Source organism: Equus caballus, chromosome 10, assembly GCF_041296265.1.
Source record: "Equus caballus isolate H_3958 breed thoroughbred chromosome 10, TB-T2T, whole genome shotgun sequence".
NCBI classification, from domain to species: Eukaryota; Metazoa; Chordata; class Mammalia; order Perissodactyla; family Equidae; genus Equus; species Equus caballus.
Genome location: NC_091693.1, coordinates 45,674,792 through 45,695,590, shown reverse-complemented (window position 1 = coordinate 45,695,590; position 20,799 = coordinate 45,674,792). Strand labels below are relative to the sequence as shown.

The window sequence follows — 20,799 nt, the reverse complement described above, 5'->3', positions numbered from 1 at the left end:
AATGTTGTTATTATATAACCATAAAAAATACATTCAGTAACTACGCCCTGCCTAAATATAATTACTGGATTAGAATATTTGTAAGATATATTTAAATTTTATTTCTCAAAATGCTGATTTGATTACTTAGTCTTGTAGATGCATTATTTAAACATAGCATAACTTAAAGGAAGACTTCATTTGTTTAATAAAGAATATTGACAGTGTTTGTTTTGGCTTCCAATTAAATTCTTTAGCTAACATTCACATTTTTTATTTTAATAGATTTTTGTAGTCTTTCCTCAAACACGTTCTAGTGATTTATATTCACTCATCACATTAATGAAATAAATGTTAAATGATTAACTTAAGTGTTTATTTTAAAAAGTGACCACAGGAAAATATTTCAGGAGACAAATTTTGGAATGGTACCTATTCAAAGAGAAAGAAGGAAAAAGCTTTGTGGTATGTAGTATTAAATTCCACTGTCCCTGAAAACAGTCATCAAGCCTTTTATATTTGCTCAATTTATAATTTATAGATGTCACTGGAGTGCCAACTATAAAAACATATTTTGGAGGGCTGCTGGAAGTTCGTACAGGCAGTTTTTATTATTGCCGGATACATTAATTTACGTACAGGCGTACAGGCTATTTGCCTTTGGATAAATAATATGTATGCTCTGAGTCAATAATCATTTATTTGAGGACGAAACACTGAGGTGAATGCTGCTATACCATTGGTATGTTATTTCATTAACTCCTAAGAGCAATGCACAGAAGTTGGCTTTATTATTACTCCTATTTATACAGAACAGGAAACAGAAGTTCAAAGAGGTTGCATATCTTGACAAAAGCTCTTCAGCTTCAAATACTGAAGAAAAATCTGTTCTGTTGCTTCTGCATCAGGAGGCGATGAAGTCTTAACCAGTGAGTAGAGTGGTAGAGTGGGCCCTTTGTTGTTGTTGTTCTTTCCAGCAATTCTTCCTTTAGAAAACTCTCTCTCTTCCATCCCCAAATGATCCCACTGTCTTCTCTCTCTGATGTTCTATAGCATGGTTCTCCAAGTATGGTCCTGGACCAGCAACAATAGAATTACATGGGAACGTGTTAAAAATGCAAATATCCTACACCTCCTGAATTAGAATTGGGGCTGAGGCGGGTGTGGCCCAGAACTCTGTTTGACAAGCCCTCCAGAGGGTTCCGATGCACACTGAGGTTTGAGAATCACCACTCCACAGAAATTGCTCTCTAAATGATCACTGTCAGTCTTAATTCTAGATCCATTGACCTTAATCCTTGAGAAACTTTCCTCCTTGGTGGCATTTAATAGAATTTACCACTGACCTCAATCTTAAAACTGTCTTATGTTGTTTTCTAGAACACATTATTATCTGATCATCCCTTTTGAGACATCCTCACCAGCTCTCCTCTTCATTCTTAAATAAGATTTTCTAAAGTTCCTACATCCTCTTTTCACCTCTGCACGTGCTTTTGACTGTTCGTTTCATCAACTCCCACAGCCGCAAGCATCACACAGCTAACTGCTGACTTGCAAATCCCCATCGCTTCCCTAGACCTTTCTATTAGTTGAATTATTTAGACATTAACTCAACATATGTTTGTTACTGTGCAGCAGGCACCATCGAGTGTCATTTATTGAGGATACCCCAGGAAAAAAGATAAACATGGTCCCTGCCCTCAGGAGCAGATAAGTGAAATTTGTAAATGTCTGTAGACTATTAAACCTTGACGCTCTGAAGGCATTATCTCAAGATGCTCTGATTTAATAAAATCACCTTTCTCCCGCAAATTGATATTCCTTTTGAGTCAGATGTCAGTTAAAAGTATTATTACCCACATTGAAACTATCTGACTCCTCACTTTCCTTCATCCTAAATTTACAACCAATCCCCCCAAGTCTCCTTGCTTCTTTGAAAACATCTCTCACAAGCATCTCTGCCCCTCATGGCCAATGTCTTGCGTCCTGTTCTCATCTATACTGTAGGAGATTGTGGTCTATACTATACTGCAGTAGATTCTCACTTTTTTCTATTCTTTTTCCCATTCAATATACTTTTCACAGTGTGGTATATTTTCCTAAGATTAGAGATCTTGACATATCTTTGTCCTGCTTAGAAATTCACAAATAAACAACACACTCTAATGGCTCCTAACTAACTACAAAGACCAAACTCTTAACTAAAACATTTAAAGTCCTTCCAAATGTGGCTTCAACTTCCTTTTCCAGTCACGTGTGCCAGCCTCCCTGAGCTCCTTCCCCAATACACCACCCACTCTCTCCGCTATGGCTCTCCTGAGTAAAGTCACCATGTGGGGACTGACCTTATCAACACTTTTTCTCCGGTGGTACCCCACATCAGGACCCAGCTCCAACGTCATCTTTTCCGTGAAATCTTTCCCACTTCTCCTAACAATCCTCCTCCAAAACCAGACAAATAATAGCTCCCTCTTTCACTCTCCTAGAATATTTTGTTGATGTCACTAACAATGCCCCACTGGATTTTAAACAACTGGAGAGCAAGGATTATACTGATTCATTTGTGTATGCCTGGTATCTTGCTCAGTGCTTGGCACATTAGTAGGTGTTTAATAATAGAGGGAGAATTGATCTAACTCAGCTTTCATATATTTGATTTCCATGTTGCAGCCACCTGGAAGCAGAAGAATTTTAAAGGAAGACAGTTCTATCTTCTGGATGCAGGCACACTGAAAGTTGGAAGAGGTGGAGCTGACAAAGAAAACAGTCTTGTTAGCACAGTCCTCACAGGCAGGGAGTTGTGGTCTCCTAGATGACAGCACATATAATCATAGTGCTTTATGGGGACGCCTGTTAATCACAAAAATGTTAAATCACATTTTATATTTTCTGTTTAAAGAGTAGGGAAATCAGCTATGTTTTGTTAAATAAGTATTTCAATAAAAATATCAGGACTTTTAAATTGCACTTATATCACTTAGGATTGGGTTCAGCAAATAAATGAAATACCAAAATAATATTGGCTTTAAACTATGGAATCTCATTTCTTTCCCACATACCTGTTCTCATATTGCAGCCTGGCATGGCACACTGAGTCCACGGTGAAGTGGACTGAGATTCGTCTGTCCTGTTGCTGGGCTTCTCAGGGCCTTCCCTCTCAAGGCAGCTAAGCATATCGATGATGGAGCCCCAGCAATTATGTCCATGTCCCAGTTCTTTCTCTTTCAGGCTTTCCAGAAGTTGTCACACCACCTCTGCTTACATTCTATTGACTACAAGTTAGCAAACGACCACACCCAGCTGCAAGGAGGCTGGGAAACGTAGTTTCTATTTCAGGGTTCATGACTCCATCTAAAGCTTGTGGGTTCCAATACTAAGCAAGAAGGAGAAATGGTGGTTTGAAGACAACCAGCATCTTCTTAACCAGTACTTTAAGCTTCTATTTTCAGAAGCATTCCCCATTATGTAGTTTCACAATCTCATTCTCCAACAACCCACAAAGGAAGCATCACCTGTGAATGACTAGTGCCCCTCCCACATCTGCATTGATAAAGTGTCACGGTACAAAACAACTTTCAGAATATCTACTCCAGCGACAGTCTTTAAACTGTTTATTAATCTATAAAGAGGTAAGACCAAAAATTGAGAAAAAAAACACTTAAAGATTCATAGTAGTTTGACATTCTGTGACATGCAAGCCCATGATCAGTATACTCATCTCACTGAACTGAGTGTAGACCAGTTCAATTGTCATTTAATTCACTTCGTCAGTCACATGCGGCACAAGCTGAGTGATGTCACGTACACCAAGGTCACATGTCAGTCCAAAATGGATTAGAAATTTTAAAAAGTACTCCTTCACAGAAAGTTTGAGAAGCACTGGTCTACACCAATTTAAGGGAAGTGCTGGGGCCAGAACCTGGGGTTCCTGACTTCTGGTCCAGCATCAGCTGCCTTGGTCCTTCTCTGCTCTCACATGCTGGCACTGATGCCATCAACCCACATCTCTGACCACCTAGCGAGCTCCGAGCCATTCCTAATCGGAGCTCTAAACCCACTGAGGGTGCTTCTGAAATCTGCTTGGCCTGTGTCTGGACTCCAGTGTTTATGCGGTGGGCCCTGTGCAACTGGGTTCTCTGGGCCATTTCACCCCCAGCATTTGCCTTTACTCCCTCCTATCTTATCTTCAACGCCATTCTGGATCCTGCTCCAACCTGCATAAACTATAGAAAACTATGACCCTAATTCTAACTCTCACTCAGTGTTGAAAATGTTCATTACCTAAATGCCACCACTGCAGTGCTCCCCATTCCTCAAAACACACACACACAGACACAGATGGGAAAAACAGTTTAGACCCAACTCACTTTCATTTGAATCAATGGTCACCCTTTATTGGTCCGACCAAGTGGTTGAATTCTCTGAGTTTTTGTTGAATTTTCTCAAAAGTTTAGTTTTGGTGATTGTTCACATGAGTAGTTTTTACAGACGATTTGATAGGGCAGCTCGGTTATCAAGTTCCCACGGAATTCACATTTCAGACGCTGAAGCAATTCTCCAGGACTCAACATTTAAGATGGGAATGGGTGAGCTTTCCTTTAACACACTTTACAGCCTTCTCTACTTCTGCAGGTGTCTGCCCTGCCCCTGCCTCAACCTCTGCTGGTGAGCAGGCTCTCACAAACTCTCCTCGACCCGGTAAAAGATAAGCGCCTGATGGTTTCCTGCAAGTGCTAATTTGGCAAACACTTTTAGAGAACTGATCTAGAACCACCACCAAGTGCCACATCCTACTATAGTTAAATTATGTTTCCATCCACACAGTAAATGACTTTAGCAGCTGGAAGCAAACTTTGGCCGGGGGGTGGGGGGCTAGATCTCCACCAAAATTCCTGTTTTCACATATACTTATGGTGCCAAATAGCACACCAAAAAACATCACCTCCACACCACCTCCACCCAAAAGCCACCTCCACCCAAAAGAGTTGTTTCCTGTTGGATTCTTTCCTCATGCTGCAGTGCAGAACCACGCAGTTCCTGTGTGGATGTGGGGTGGGGAGCAGATACAGGAGAAAGCAGAGAGGAGAGAGTACAAAATCAGGGCCTCTCTGCCTTGACCATTATGTTATGTAGCACTTCACCATTTTAAAGCACTTTCAAATATACTGTCTCATCGGATCCACACAATCAGTTAATGTATTTGCCAGGGTCTGCATTACTTTATTTTTCAGTTGAGGAAATGGAGCCTCATAAAAGTTAAAGAACTTCCCCAAAGTCACACAGTCGGGAAGTGAAAGGATCTGCACCAGAACAACCTCTCAGCTCCAACTCCTTTGCTTGGCCCTGACTCCTACTTGGACATTTTTTGACATTTCTGTCTAAAAGAATATCAGTCAAATATTTTTACCTACATTTCCTTTGGGTATTATCCTTGGTTCGTCTCTGAGCATGCTTTCCATGCCCTGTTAATACAGCTAATTTATTTTTGATTTTTCACACAGTTCATTTGGCTATAAACACTGGAAGGTGTAGGCCGGGTCTTCTCTGTGGTCAGCACAGTTCACAGCATATGTCTCCTGGCACTCGATGGATCCCCATGTAGTTCCCCTCTTTGGCTACAGCCCTCCTTGGGTGCTCTGAATATGGCCAGTGAACATTAACCAATCAAACAGTTTCTAAGGGTCTGGCAGGCCTTCTACTCCCGCACAAGTTCAGGAATGAGAACAGTATGTCAGGCTATTTTCAACAATAAATTCAACTGTTCTAAGACCGGACAACACAAAGGTTTCTCTAGACTCTTTAGACTAGAAATGCAGATCAACATGCAATGTCCATCATCTCTGCTGGAAATGGAAGATTTCGAGTTTTCTTCTCTTAACTATACTTCTCATCTGGAAAATTTGAGAGTACTGGTGTTGACCCAACTATCCTAAATGGTATTACAATATACTGTTCGGTGAGAAGGTAACATGCAAGAGAGTGTTGGGAAAAGAACTTAACAAGAAGGCTGCAACCACTTTAGAAGTGTAAAACGCCATCCACAGGGGAGTTGGGACGCTAAAACTTCCATCAAAGCACATGAAAATGACATCAGCGGTTTGTTATCCCCTCATAAATGAACCAGACCTGGGCAAAGATGTTCGAGCAACGTCAGCCCTTGTCAAACCCATAACAAAGTCTGACATCTGTTAAATCATTAAAGATACAAATAAAATGTTAACCAAGACAGAGAAGGAAGGGAGAGTGCTGATAGCATGTATTAGGATTAAAAGTAAAAGGCCAGAAAAGACATGATTAATTCCTGGGTTCGGAAAAATCACTATAGCTTGTTGGCTAAACCTCCCGAAGTTCCAAGTCACTGGAAACTACTCTGGTAATAAAAACACTATGGAAATCTGTAATAGATGGATTTAGGGCTTTTAACACTTCTGTGGCTGTTTCCACAATAAGTGGATATCCTTTGGCTCTTCACATCCTCATCTTCCTCCAGACACCTCATTTCAATTCCACGGAATGTAATTCTCTCTGACCTCAGAGGGAACCTTGTCCTTGAACCAGCTCTGTAAGAGCAAAAACCGAATATTGGCCCACAGTACTCATGCTAGTTTTTATACCTGATTAAACAACGGATTCTAACTTCTCAGTCCTTTGAGTCTGGGGCATCCCAGCTTTGGAAGTTCCCCTGTACAGAAAGGAGAGGAGCTTCCCTTCAAAACTTGTGATGGAGAAAAAGCTAGGTAATCATTTAATTGTCTTATTTCCATTTTCCTGGGAAAAAAAGAAATACTACATTTCCCAGATTGCTCTGCAGCTATGTGGGGCTTTGGGATTGATTTCTGGTCAAGAGAATGTGAGCAGAAGTCACAAGTGTCACTTCCCGGCTGAGGAAATTAAGAACGGGTACACTCTCCCCATATGCTCTCTCCCTTCCACAGCAAACATGGAAGTCCAGATGGCACAGCTACAAGAAGGGGTCAGCCTGGGTTCCTGTGTCACCAATTGGAGGAAAGATGCCACCTGACCCACACAGGGTTCTCATTTAAGTGAGAAGTAAACTAGTACTGGGTTATTTCACTGTCATTCAGGGATTTGATCCTGCGATTAGTGTTAATTTCCATGACTAATAAATAACTTCTAGAATGTTAGAATTTTCTGAAATAAATAAGCCAGAGATTTATAAGATAAATGCACCATAAATGGATGGGGATGAATATGCATCCAACTGAGCTCAAGAAAATCTAACTGGTCTGAAGGGGAACGGAGACCAGCCTTCCTATGTGCGTGCATAGGGACTTCCTGCAGCTCTGAGAAGAGGTGCAAAGGAAGTGCCACTCCACACCCTTGGGCCTGCCAGTGAAGGAGGGGACCTTCAGAAGGGATGGCCAAAGTGCATTAGCTCACTAAAAGGGACTTTCCCTGCTATGTGGGGGTGGGGCTGGGGAAAGGAGAAGCAGGAGAGTGCACAGCAGGAGGAAAAGGCAAGTAATTTGGACCACCCTAGCCCAACTCCACACAGGCAAGAAGGGAGCACTTCAGCAGAGCCTCTAACATGCAAGACCCAAGCATGTACTCAAGCCCGGCATTGGGAAGTTGGGGTGACCATGGAGATAGTACCAGCAACCAAGGCAACAGGCAAGTTCAGCAACTTGGTGGCAGCCAGCAATAGCAGCTCCAGAAGCACTAGAAACTCCAGAGGCACCAGTCTTCCAGAGAAGGAGTGCAGGAATGCTGTGCCAGCTGGCCCAGACTGAGGCTCTGGCTGGGCCACAGCAAGAAGGGATGCTTGGGTGAGCTCCAGCTTAAGGTGAGCAGAGGGGACTGAGGGAGGGACAGGGCTGCAGACCCCGTAACCCAACTGGTAGAGGAAGCAAGGAAATCCCTTTTTGTGAGAATTTACTGTATCTTTCTCCCACCAGGGCTATTCTAGAAAACAGTCTACTGGTTCTGCCTGTAGCCCTATTCTGGAACCCATTAAAGCCAAGAGAAGAATCCACATGCATACACTTTAATGAAGTATAGCTGTCTTCTCACTTTCCTCCTACCTCCTTTTCCCTGCAAGAGCTCCAGGGAGTTGGCAAATGTGGCCAAGAAAACCATGCCACAGGAAAAGGCAGGCCTCTGTGAAGCCCTTTCCCAGGACGAGGTGGACCCCGTTGCTTGTTGCACACCACACTGCTCGACACCCACTATCTACTCTCATTAGGTGGGGAAAATTCCTTCACGAAAAGCCATCAGAAAGCCTGCTTCCCTTCTGCCATATTTTGTGAATTTGCTAAGGAAAGGAGCTGGAAATTTGTTCTGGATCATTCGGCCTGTAGCCCACAACCAACAAGCACAAGCGTGACTGTGTGCACCCTGGCTGACATGGAGACACAGCAGGACTTGACAGAGAGGGGGGCCCATGTGCACCAGTCCCCCAAAAGTTTAGTGGCCTCTGCCACACAATGGAAGAGTGTTAGCCTGCACTATTTTTACATCAAATTAGTGGATGCTACGAATAAAGGGTCAAATTTTATTTGCTCAAAAATGTTCATTGGGTACAGTGGTGCAGAACACTGGGCTAGCTCTTTTAGGAACGCTGTTGTAGATAACGTTCCTGCACTCACGGGGCTTATGATCTAATAGAGGAAATAAGAAATACTTTTCAACAATTTTAATGTGAGGTAGGATGCGTTACATGCCTAAATGACAGAAAAAGAAAATGCCATGGGGGCTAATTCAGAGCAGGATGCGATTACTCTCAGCTGGCAAGTGGGCTCGGGACCATAAAATGTTGGTGCAACACGGCAACATTGGGATCATCTCATCTAAATGCGTCAGGTAGAAGCCAAAGGTTATAGACCAAGTCTCCAAGTCTTTGCCCACCCTGTATGTCATGCTGCTTCTCGGCAGCTTAAGCATAGAGCTGCCTCAACCTGAAACACACTGTCTGCTTTCTAAATTCAGTCAATCATTGCATAAACATCATGAAGACTATGACCTTGGGAAGCTTACAATCTAGTAGAACAGGTCAAACATGCACATACACATCTCCATACCTTTCTAAGATACAACTAACATTGGAAAATATAATATAGAAACTTAGATACACTAGACTGATATTTAACCCATGATCAACCTGCAAGATTTAGCAGGAGAAGGGTGAAAGTTTAATGGGTACTGAACAGGTAAAAGAGGGAAGAAGGAAGAGAGACAAAAAGAGAAGACCTCTGGGAGGCCAATCGCCCGACAGTCTTAGGCGGCGGATCCAGGACAGAGAACTTGTCTCCACAAAACCTAGAACCACTGTTGGGTCCTCAGCAAGTACTCAGTTTAAATGCTCTACACAGGGAGAGGGATGACAGGGGCAGGAGAGTGTCACCTTGTATTTAGCTCTTGCCCCAAACCCTCAATATTTAGGAGAATACTGACTCTCTGTAGTGACCTGCCAAACTGGAGTGCTCCAGTCCCCTCCAAAATAACCCTCAGAGATTTGTCCACCTCCTCTGGAGCTCATTCATGCTGTAACTCATCCCGTATCAGGGGGATCCAGACAGCTGCCATCCCCTCAGGTGACTAGGAGTGTCCATTGGGGACCTGTAGCCTCAGGGACCAACCCACTCATACCCTTGCTGGTTCAAGGCTAGGCCCATCTCACCAACACTCTCTTCTCTCTCCAGAAATTTAACCACTACGGGCAAGCAGGGAGGGTAAGGGAGCTCAGAGACCTTGCTCGCCTAACTGTACAGACGGGTCTTCAAGTCCGAACTTTCGCCTTCTCATTTGCTCTGAGGTCCAAAAGTAGAAGTGCCCTTGAATGCTGTGTAGCTGAGGAAAGAGAGAAAGGAAACTAACGTTTGTGTCATGTTAATGACAATAAAAACAGCAATAACAGCCTAACACTTATAAAAAGTTTCTTGGTGTCAGGCTCTGGAATATCCTCTCTTAAGCCTATGGGATAAATCGTCTCCATTTTATAAAGAAAACTGGGTCTCACAGAGAACGATAAAGTGCCTTGCCAAGGGTTATAGCAGAATACTTAGTGCAGAAGCCAGCACTGAATTCATCTCTCTCTGATTCCAAAGTTCTTTCCAGACCAAATTGGCTCTCCGTAGAGAAGCAGCTTTAGTCTAATTGTAACAAAGAAAAACAGCCCAAGAAGAGCGTCTGAGTGTGTTGGGGCTTGGGGCAAGGGGACAGCTGGTCTCCCAAATGGAGCAGCATGTAAAACGTACCATTGTTGCTGCTCCTAATATCATCTCCACCATCACTATCACTTTAGGGCATGTATTACTTACTGTAAGGAACTGATACGATTTCCCTTTGTGCTCAGTGAAGATCATGTTTTGGTTTTTACCCCTGCTGCTAGGAAGCTCAGAGACAAATCTAAAGCTTCTCTTTAATCACTGTCTAGTACTCCACATGCATATCAGAGTTCTTATTTTCTTCTCATCTTGACCTTGGATTGTGATTTCTATTTTACCTGGTTCTAATCTTTTACTCGCCATTTGCATATTTATTTATTATATGTATTCTCACGAGACTCCTCAAAACTTTAGTGGAATAATGTAAGGTATGCATGACATTAATTTAAAAAATAATTTACCTGGGTAGAGCTTTCATCTGTAGCATCACACAGATTCTTTAGTCCTTTGAATTCTATTGCTAAAAAATCTGAGGAAAAAATCAAGACACCATCTGGCTGCTTTTGGAAAGACAGAGGTAATCAAGTCTTTGATCTGCTCTGCACATGGACCGGGAGAGGGAGAGAGGACCAAATCTCCCTGACACAGACTAACATTTGCTTTATTAAACAAGTGTCTTGTATTACACAGAGAGTAGTGCATTATGTGGATGCACAAGAAAAAATATGATGAAAAGGAGATACTGAGCATACCGAGGACTTTGGGTTTTGAAACATTAACATCCCAGCTGTTTCTAATAATTTTTCTCTAACTGCAAGCTTATTTCCACAACATGTACTAATGTAACTGTAACTGCCCCAAAATGGTTTTCATTTTTTTAAATGAAGTCCTAGAAATAACTAAGCAACTGAGAGCCCATAGCCATCTTAGATCACTACCTCATACACAGGTTATTTCATATTCATTTTTTTTTTTTTGGTCTACTATGATTTAAGATGGGAATAGTTTGCAACAGTCGACCTACTTACAAATTTGTGAAATGTTGCTTTCAAAACAGCAACAAACCAAACCAAACACCACCACCAAAAACCAAAGAGAACCTCACTAATGAGAAAAGTCAAGATGGTTAATCGGTGGAGTGCCTAGGGGTTTTAAACGGGAATGGCAGTGGGAGAGAAGCTCATTCCTCGCCCACTGTCTGGGGCAATGATAATGGTAACAGGTTGTGGGAATTGACGGGGAAATAGCCACTAGCAGGCCCAGGGCTTGGGGAAATTTGTCTTTTTTATTTGAGGATTAGTTGGTTTATATCATTAAAAAACTCTGGGATTAACCTGCACTCAAGTGCAAAGAAAATGTATATTAAGATTCCTTGCAGGTTCCTCTTTCTAATTACCTATTATTTTCAATTGTTTCTCCCCATCCACGTGGATGCTTCCTTTCCTAGGTGGTTTTACATTTTTGTAAAGAGTCGGGAGACTTCTTCCTTTAGAGACCATTTCCGCGGAGGTTTGACAGTCAGAGGCCAAGGCTTGCTCTCTGGAGCTGCTCAGAGTCGCCTCCATCGCGTCCGCACATCAGGACAACCTGCAGAGCTTCCCTTTCAGCCTGGGTCCCGTCGGCGCTCCATCCTGCTCCGGCCGGGCTTCCGGAGTCTCCCGCGGCTGCTGCCCGCGGCCAGCTGGCCTGGTCGGCGCCGCGCCTGAGCTGCGGCACGTGCGGGGCGAGGCTGCTGCGCCACGGGCCGGGCTCGGGGCAGTGCGGCCGACGGGCCCCAGGGGCGCCCTGTGCCCAGCCCGGCCCGGGCCACGCCCCGCGGCCGGGAGGATGGCGGGCTCCGCGGACCCTAAAGAACTATGAGCCCCCTTCCTCCCGGAGGTCGCAGGCCGGGGCCTGAACGACCCCAAACCTCCGCCCCGAATCTGGGCGGGCTGTGAACAGCTACACCGCGGGAGGGTTGACAGTCTCCTGCCAACCCCCCTGATGCGCCTCCCCGCCCCGAAGATATTATGCCACCACCCGTCCGGCGAGCAGGATCACTTCACAAATGATGGGCGGCGCGGCGCCGCGAGCGGAGCGCAGTCGGCCTCCCCCGCTCCGAACCCTCCGGAGCGGGCGGGCCGCGGGCCAGGGCGGATTCGGGTGGACGCCCTCGGGGGAGGAAGCGGTGGGCGGTGCGGCTGCCAAGGTCAGGAAGCGCCCGGGTCCGCCGGGACCAGCGCCAGAAGGGCCTGCGCCGCGGAGTTCCGGAGCCCGGGGGTAGCCCGGGCTCCCCCGGGGCGCGGCCGCCCGGCCGCCGCAGAAGAGCGGGGCCCGCGCCACCGGGAACCAGAGCGCCCCGTGGGCGGGAGTGGCACTCACTTTGCTCTGTAACCCACTGTTAAAAGAAAAGTCTTAATTGCAAGGCACGGAAGACAGTAAGAGCCACCCCTCCGCCTCTCTACGCCCTGCTGGATCTCCGGCGGGAACAGAGGCGAATCCGCACACGCACGCACACGGGCCGCACACGCTGTGGCTGGGGTCAGGGTCACCCTCAGGGCTGGCCGGTCAGGGTGCTGCGGTCTGATGGGCCTGGGGATGTTTCTGAGGGTCTTGATGCTCCTTCTTACAGTTCTCTTCCGAGGAGCCAGGCGCCACGCCTGGAGAGTGCCGCCCGGGGGCCAGGCTGCGCGCCCTCCTCGGCCGGCGGGGGCAGGCGCAGGCGCGGCGCGGGCGCCCGTGCTAATCAATAAGGCTCGGCGGGCTCTGGACGGCAGGGGGCTGAGAGGCCTTTTCAAGACAGACGCCCCGAGAGATGATGTATTTATTCTTCGCACTTACTGTGCACTTAGCACCGAGAGGGCTGTTCTTTGCACTTATCAACAGGAACCCGCGGCTCCGCGGCCCTGACACCCTGGGGCCTCTGAGCGCGAGTCCGCCAGTTGCCGCGCGCAGCCGCCGCCGGCGCGGGTCCCTGGCTTCACCTTTCCAACAGGTGGCGAGGCGCCCCCGCCCTGCTTGACCCACGTGTCCCGGGGGTGCCGCGGCCGGCCACCTCGCTCAGAGGCTTGGGGTGCGGACTCGGCGGGAGCCGGCGTTCCGGAATGGGGCGTGTGCACCGGGAAGTGAAAATGCAGTCGGGCTCCAGACTCGAAGCGGCTAGAGCGCCGCCGCAGAGAGCTCCCCAGGGCGCCTGCCTTGATTTCCCGTAAAAAGGGTTTAGTCGTTAATAGCTGAGACAAATCTCCCTTTCAAGTGACTTAAGCAATCGGAGAAACTCCTCTAGAATCTAAAGAGGGTCGGAGATTGTTACTCCCTGCTCAATTCCCCCTTCCCCGCCAAGTGTGCCTCTCTAGTCCCCCTTGATTTCACTCACACACACCCCACTGGAGAATTCTCAGTGATGAATGAGGGGGTCGTTCAGGCGTGGCCATGCCTTTCTCCCCCAACATACTCCTTTTTCGGATAACTTTGAATCCGGGTCCGAGTCCGATCCCCGCTGGGACCTCCGCGGCCGAGCCCCACTCTCCCGGGCCAGGCGAGCCCAGCGGCTGCTGAGAGTCGCGGCGGCAGCGGGAGCGCGGCTCTGAGCGCGCTGCTTCCCGAAGCTGCCGCGACCCTGATTTATGCGCCTGCCGCTCGCGAGCACCCCAACGCCTTGGCTGGGTTAATTTTTGTCGATTGTTCCTCATCACGTTGAGATAGTTTGTAGCTTGGGGAGGGTTTTATTTATCACCCTGCACATTTGAAATACAGTCAGACATAAAAATAACTGACTCCGGGACTCTGGCGCAATATTGGAGCCGTCGGGGAATAATTTGGCTAACTGACTTGGAAGTTTCACCTTCTAAACAGAAATGCAACTCTCAGTCAAACTGTAAATCAGATTGTCTTCGGCAATGAAAAAAAAGGCACCAAACTCAGAAGGGAACGGAAACAGAATGAAAGAAAACGCAGATATTGACCAAAGCAAAAAGAGCTTCAGAAACCTAAACTGGGTTTTAATTTTAGACGCAGAGCCTTGTCGAGAAGGTGAATTCCTAAATGTTTTACCCGCCCGATCCGCCCCAGAGATTCTAAGTTGCCCCCGGAAACTGGACTGATTTTTTAACTTCTTTTTACTGTTATCGCTGTTTTGTTATTAAATAATAATGAATAATAAATGCTATTTTGGGGGTCCCCTTGAAGAGCCCTAATTATAAATGCTGACGAGGGGGCGCAGAATGGCCTGGGCGGGATAGGGTGGGAGCTCAGGGAAGCGACCTGAAACTTGGAAAAGAAAGAAATCAGAAATTTCCCTGGCACTTTCCTTGTTCCAAATTTCTGTGAATAGATGGAAAAGAACCGGAAAGTCTTTTCTGCGCCCCAGGGATTTCTCTCCCCCATCTATCTGGAAGCCCTCAATAATGAAAACTCAATTTCTCACCTGTCCACATAGACCGAGTAGTCAAAAGCCCGGCCAGAACTAGCCTTCAGTAAGGCAGGAACTGTAAAAGAAAAGAAAACCCATAGAAGCGACCACGCAGCAATTGATCACGAAGGGGAACTCAAAACACGACCAAATAAAACTTCTGCCCTAGAAGGGAGCGTCTGCTATTATTTTGCTTCATTTCTCCCCTCAAGTAAATTTCACTCTAGCTCAGCAAAGCGGGGATCAGCCCCGTGGGTTTCCCTATGCCTCCACAACCGAGATCTGAGGATGGTTATCTTGACGCGAACCCACAGCGACCTTACCTGTAGGTACCTGCCCATCCTTAGGGTATTTAAACAGGTATATGTTTGTTTAAACTTCTTTTTGAACAAGACCATTCACATAACTTGCTTCTAACATTTCTCCAAATAAACTGGAACGAGAGAGCTGTGACTCTTAAAATCCACAAATTAAAATTGAATTTAAAGATACCACAGGAAGCTTCAGGTAGGAAATTGGAGGGATTACTTTAAAATAACTTTGAAGGTTTAAGGAAAAATACTTTGGTAGTTTATAGTACTTGGTATCCATTGATAATATGGAATATGTAATATTAAATTATGATTGCAGTCAAAACATGTGGTTTCAAAGGCGTTAAATGAAATAAGATTAGATCTAATGTTTTGATAGAAAAATGATCAGCAAGTAATTGGAAATTTTTCTCAATAGCAAATTGAATTGGTGGAGTTTTGACATTTGCATGATCCAATTCTTAATCTGGTGGCTTTTATATCGGCCCCAAGCTGGCTTTGCCCAGGTTGACATCTCTGCTTCTTCGGAGTGGAACTCAGCAACTGCAGCCTGTTCTGCTGACGGACAGCTCCTGTGTTGTGAGTAATCCCTTGCCAATGGAGGGTCTGCTGTCTGTTTCAGTATAACCAACTGGGAAATTAAAAGAAAAATGTTTGCCTCTCTACATATTTATTTTTATTTGTTATTGCTTTTCTTTATTTCTAACACATCAAGATGAGTTTTTTCTCTTAGAATCCCAAGCCACAAGTATCTCCAAAAAAATGTATATTTCAAAGATTAAATCTACAGCTGTAATACATACTGTGAACCCTATAAAATGCGTTTACAATGCTGACTTAAAGAAAGAAATTTATAACTTTCATATGTACCTTCCTTGTGCAATAGGCAACTGCCATATGTTTCCGACTTCCATAATGCAGTTTTTCCTGGACATCTGTAGCAGGTAGTGAGTGCTTCTTAAAGTACATTTTATGTAATTTGAGAAGGAACCCGCACCAAAGACTAAAGGTTAACATAAAAAAGCACAAGGCTTTCTAGAAATGCTAGTTATTCTAAATTTACATCACCTATTATGCATGGCCTGAGATAGCTTTTTTCCTCCCCCTCTATTCAGGAGACTGCATTTGGAAATGCAGTAATTCAGAAATGCAGTATTGCATATGCTCAGTATTCTTTACAAGCAACATTTCCAAAACATCTAAATGTTTTTGTAGTGTTCCTCTTTATTATTCTTTAGCCTTTTGCTTGAAGATTCCCATTTGGCTCTTTCTGAAAACCCAGGTTGGAAGTATATTACAGTAAGACTATTTTATTTGAGATGAAGTTTAATATTTTTACCTTGAAAAGGGGAATAAACACCCTAAGTTCTTCTATTTTCCACCTATCTTAATTGTTCATGATACTCTTCTTAAAGGATGGGAGAGTTCACACAATTAAAGGTGAAAACAAAACAAAACCAAAAGTCAAGTAGAAAAGTCATAGTTTGTTGTCAAAATTTTGCACATGTGTTTAAATGTAGGGTTCATTACCAATGCTAATACTATTTTTCAATAACGAACTTCTTTTTGTTCAGTTCTCAGTGCTGGCTTTAAATGTCTGTTAAAAGTCCTTTCATTCAGCTGAAACAGAAACGCCTCATCTGTCAGTACAAAAATATGAATAAATTCCAGGCACATTCTTCATTGTTTGTACTTTCAGCAGATTATATAAATGTGCACAAAATTTCCACAGTTTAAGAATTGTCGCTATCTACAGATGTGAAATATGAGAACAGGGCCCAATTTACAGCCAATTAGAGAGGGCAATAATTTTTATGAAAAGCTAAACATCATATCGAGTGATTCTTAAACAGAGTCTAAACAGGGATTCTTAGTTCCATTTTCAATTCATTTTAGTAAACCAGCAGACTCAAGATCATCTTTGAATGTAGGAGAAAATAGCATTACTTATTTAATTAAAGAAATATGAAGCTGCATATTTTAAACATCGTTTTATATAGCATAAGATATTAAAATGCCCATTAACTATTTAAAGAATGTTATTTAATTTCCTCATTCATTGTCTCCGTTAGATTTATGTCAGAACCAACCTGTTGCAATTTTGATATCAACAACGTCCAGCTACCCAGCTTTGGGTATTCATTTACATCCGGATGTTAATTTCGTTGCCTCCTTCAGGCCGTCTTGTATTTGGATCAGGTATTAGTGACAGAGACAAATGTGCCCTTCTTGGCCATTTCTGTTGCTAACCCCTCACTGTAGGGTTGTAGGAGTAGTGAGGGTCATTGAATGAGAAAGTGAAGGCGGCAGTTTTTCACGCACAGGGTGAGAAATTATTGCGGTATCACCCGGAGGCAGAGCAGATACTGCTGGAGATTGGCCACGAATGGGGAAGCTCACAGCCCCAGCCTAGTGAGATTTCGTGGGATCGCTTCACAGGTTCATTGCTTCCTCACCGCTCCCTTGTCTTGGTCAGTCAGAGACCCCTTCTCTCCCTTCCTTTCCCATTTCCCAATCTGGAGAACTTGGAGGTGAGAGGGAGGGAGGAGTGAAGACAAGCTTACCCTCAGAGCACATTCTCCTTTAGCTCTCCCCAAACCTCGCACCTCTCCTATGCCCCAGCGACAGATGAGAATTGATTGAAAACCCCACAGTAGGAGAGAATCTCTCCGGGCCCGAACTGAGTTTGGGCGCTGCGGAGTCCCGCAGAGCTCTTCGCTGGGCTGCGCGAGGAGTTTTTTTGTAGGGGACTGGTTCTCAGTGGATCCGAATCGAGATGAGACTGATTGTTGGAAGAGAAGAATGATGAACAGTCGCCAACACGTGGGGGAGGGGCTGTCTGTGTGCGCAAATCCGAGACAGAAGGAGCAGCGGGCAACTGCGGTTCTGGATCGCTTTCTCCACGGGGCCTGGGTTTGCGGCTGCAGCCGGAGACGCGGCGGGAGGAGGCCCGGAGAGCGCAGCGGGCCCGCCCCCGGCCGCCTGAATTTACCAGCGCAGCCTTTGTAAACTTACGCAGGTTGTAACTTATTATTTTTATTAACCAGATCAGAGGCAGAGGCGAGAAGAAGAGTGTGTGCAAAGAGAAGGAGGAGAGTGGGAAAGGAAGGGCAGAGAGAGGGAGCCCCAGCCGGCGTGTGTGGCGCTGCCTTGTGACTGCGGGCGGCTTCTGATGTCCACTGCCCCCAATTAGGATCTGGCTCCTTCACAGATTAAGTTACAAATTAAGGCAGCCAAATAAGTAGCCCCCTTGGTTGGACTGTACCCTTGCTCGCCCCTACTCTTTCCTCTATTTCTGTATTTCTCCCCAGGTTAATCTTTCAGCTAATAAACATTTTCTTTTATGCGTGGGAAGGAAGTCAGGATCCTGCCTATTTGGAAATTCGGGGACCACCTGATGCGCCTCGAGTTCAACGGCCAAGAACAAACGCTCCTGTATGCCAGGGCTCACCTCCCCGAGTCAGGTCTTACGTCTGGGAAATCTAAACGTAAGGGTTAGAAATTATTATGGCAATTGATAAGCGTAAAAGAAAAACAGGAAAAAAAAGTCTATCTAGTGAATGAAATCCTGACGCTTAGGATTTTTACATTTAGAATTAAAAAATAAGCAATTGTTTATAATACAAGTAGCTTATGTCAGGTAAGATGAAATAGCAAGCTCTCTCTAAACATGTATATATGGTTTACAGTATAAATAGTGTAAACAGACTCTAGGCTGAGAAGGCACAGCAGGAGCCGACAGAGAAAATGCGCTTTTTTAAAAAAGAATCTTTTGGAACTGTCCAATTTTAAACTGCACCAAGAAAAATAAGAGGAACTGGATATGCTTTTTAAACGTCCGCCACCCCTCGTTAGTTTTGCTATCTGGCTTGACACAGATTCCACTGGGTACCGCTCTCCCAGACCTGGGGACTCAAGGCTCTTCTGTCTTCCTCCTCCCCTCAAGTCCCTGAGACAGACCCACTCTGAGAACGTTCTTCCCTGGGTGACTTTTATTTGAAATAGAGCTGGGCTAATCCTGCCAGAGGCCTGACAGTTTAATTCAGTTTTAATCGTTTCCTTAACGTAGCTCATACTGGGAAAAGACATTTTCTCTCTCCAAGTGACGAGAGGCAAACACTCCCGGTACATACGCCCCCACCCACGTGTACACGCGCGCAGGTGCACAGACGCGCACAGACACGTGTACACGCGCACAAGCACCGCGCCCCGCAGAGCTTTTCTCCCTCCAATTCGAACCCTGTCCCCCTTTCCTTTGCTCTCTTGACTATCAAAATGCAAGGCCCTGGCTCGACCCTGGCGCGCGCATGCCACGCTTTTAAGAAAACACCTTGTAAGGGTGATGGCTTCACCACCACTCCGCAGGCCGTGACTCCGCCTGCCTGCCCCTTTCCGCCTTCCTTTCCTCTCTCGCCCGGGAGAGGTTCGGCGCCTCCTCCCCCAGAGCGAAGGTCAGGGTGTGCTGGGGTCTTCGTCTCTCTGCTTCACGGGGTCCGGGGCAGCTGGTTCTGCCGGGACCCGGGGCCTGAGCCGGATCCCACGCGAGCCCAAGGCGGCGAGCCGCGATGGGGCTCTATCGCTGTGGTTCCCAAGCCCGGCCTGGACCTGGACTAAAGGGACCAGCGCCTTCGTCCCGCCCCCGGCGTCCAGCGCACATCTGGATTATTTCTAAGGGCCACGTTCCATCTGACATTGTGGGTGTCTGTGAGGCCTGGCTTTCCAGCTAGTCGTCCACGTGAACACAAGTCCCCGGGTGTCCGCTCGTTGCCAGGTCTGCGCCGCTCGCTGCCCCGGGTAAAGGCGGAAGAAGGGGCAGAGGGATGCAGGAGGCCCTGGGCTGTGCAATCCTGAGAGCGCCCTGCAGGCCCGTGTACTCGCTTCTAACTCAGTTTGAGCTGCGAGGCATAGAAATGGACAAGAACGCGTCCACAAAGCCGGCTTCGCGACTGGAAAGCCGCCTTCTTCCTTGGCGGCCTCGGGTTTCTCCGGACGAGCAGCTCCTCCTTCCCCTGACGCGGGACCCGAGCTGGCCTGAGGGCCCGGGCGACTCCCCCCGCCCCCAACCTCAGCGCCTCCAAGTCTCCAAAGCCGCCAGGGCTCCTCGCGGGAGCCCTGGGGCACTCCTCCTTAGGGTCCCCGAGCGCTGGGCCTGGAGCTGGGCGCTCCGTCCTCGCAGGCTGCTCAGGCTACCTTCAGACGCCCTCGCTGCGCGGAGCTCCGGGCTCGGCCTCCTGCCACGTCTGCACTCCCCCCATCCCAGTCCCATTCCTGGCCCAAACCCTCCAGGCGGCTCTTTGCTCTCCCAGGCCCGCGCGGCCCGCGGCTAGGCTTCAGAAACCGGGTTTGCGCTTACTTTGTAGGCTATGCTACCCGCCCAGGGCGCCTGCGGAGCTTGGAGGCCCTCCGGGGTCCGGACAGCTCCGGACCCTTAGCTAAGCCTCCTTTTACAAGTGCAAAACAGCTCCTCCCTGTTGAATCGGCTTCTCAAACGTTTAAAAGCGGCCTCCTCCGCAAGGGTGTTACCCAGTCTTTTTTGACCCTGAGGCTGCGGGGCCCGCCCGGCGGCGAGTACGTGGATGCCTCCGGGCACCGCCCGCTCAGGTTCCCGCTTTTCTGGTCGCCTCCGGGGCACTGCGCGTTCCCCGAGCTACAGTAAAAAGATCGCAGTGGCAAAGCTACTCTCTGAATCACTCTACCGAAAGCTTCGAGAGAAGTCAGAGGTACTAGGGCACCCAACAGTCGTGGAGGTTGAAATGAGCGAGGGACAGAAGAAAACAATCCCTTGTCGTGTGTTTTATATTAAAGATTTAAGAGTAATATGCATCATGAATTTTATTCTACAAGATTTGCTCTATTTAGAGATTTGCTTCAAAACCATCTTTTTAAAAATCCTGACAAAAAGTCGAATTGAAACTGTAAAACAAACTGTACGATTACATGGTTAGTGTTATTCAATCAAAAAGCGTTGTTCTTTTTAAATTAGTTTTAAGCAAAC

At 46.4% G+C, this 20,799-nt stretch overlaps 1 long non-coding RNA gene across 1 annotated transcript; it reads right to left on the bottom strand.

Moving 5' to 3' along the window:
* Positions 1-339: 339 nt before the first annotated feature.
* On the bottom strand, positions 340-17,692 carry LOC138915790 (uncharacterized). Its single transcript, XR_011422071.1, has 4 exons — positions 17,369-17,692; positions 14,509-14,569; positions 9,687-9,786; positions 340-1,053 (listed from the first exon to the last, which is right to left on the bottom strand). It is a non-coding gene; the product is annotated as an uncharacterized lncRNA (long non-coding RNA).
* Between the last annotated feature and the right edge of the window lie 3,107 nt (positions 17,693-20,799).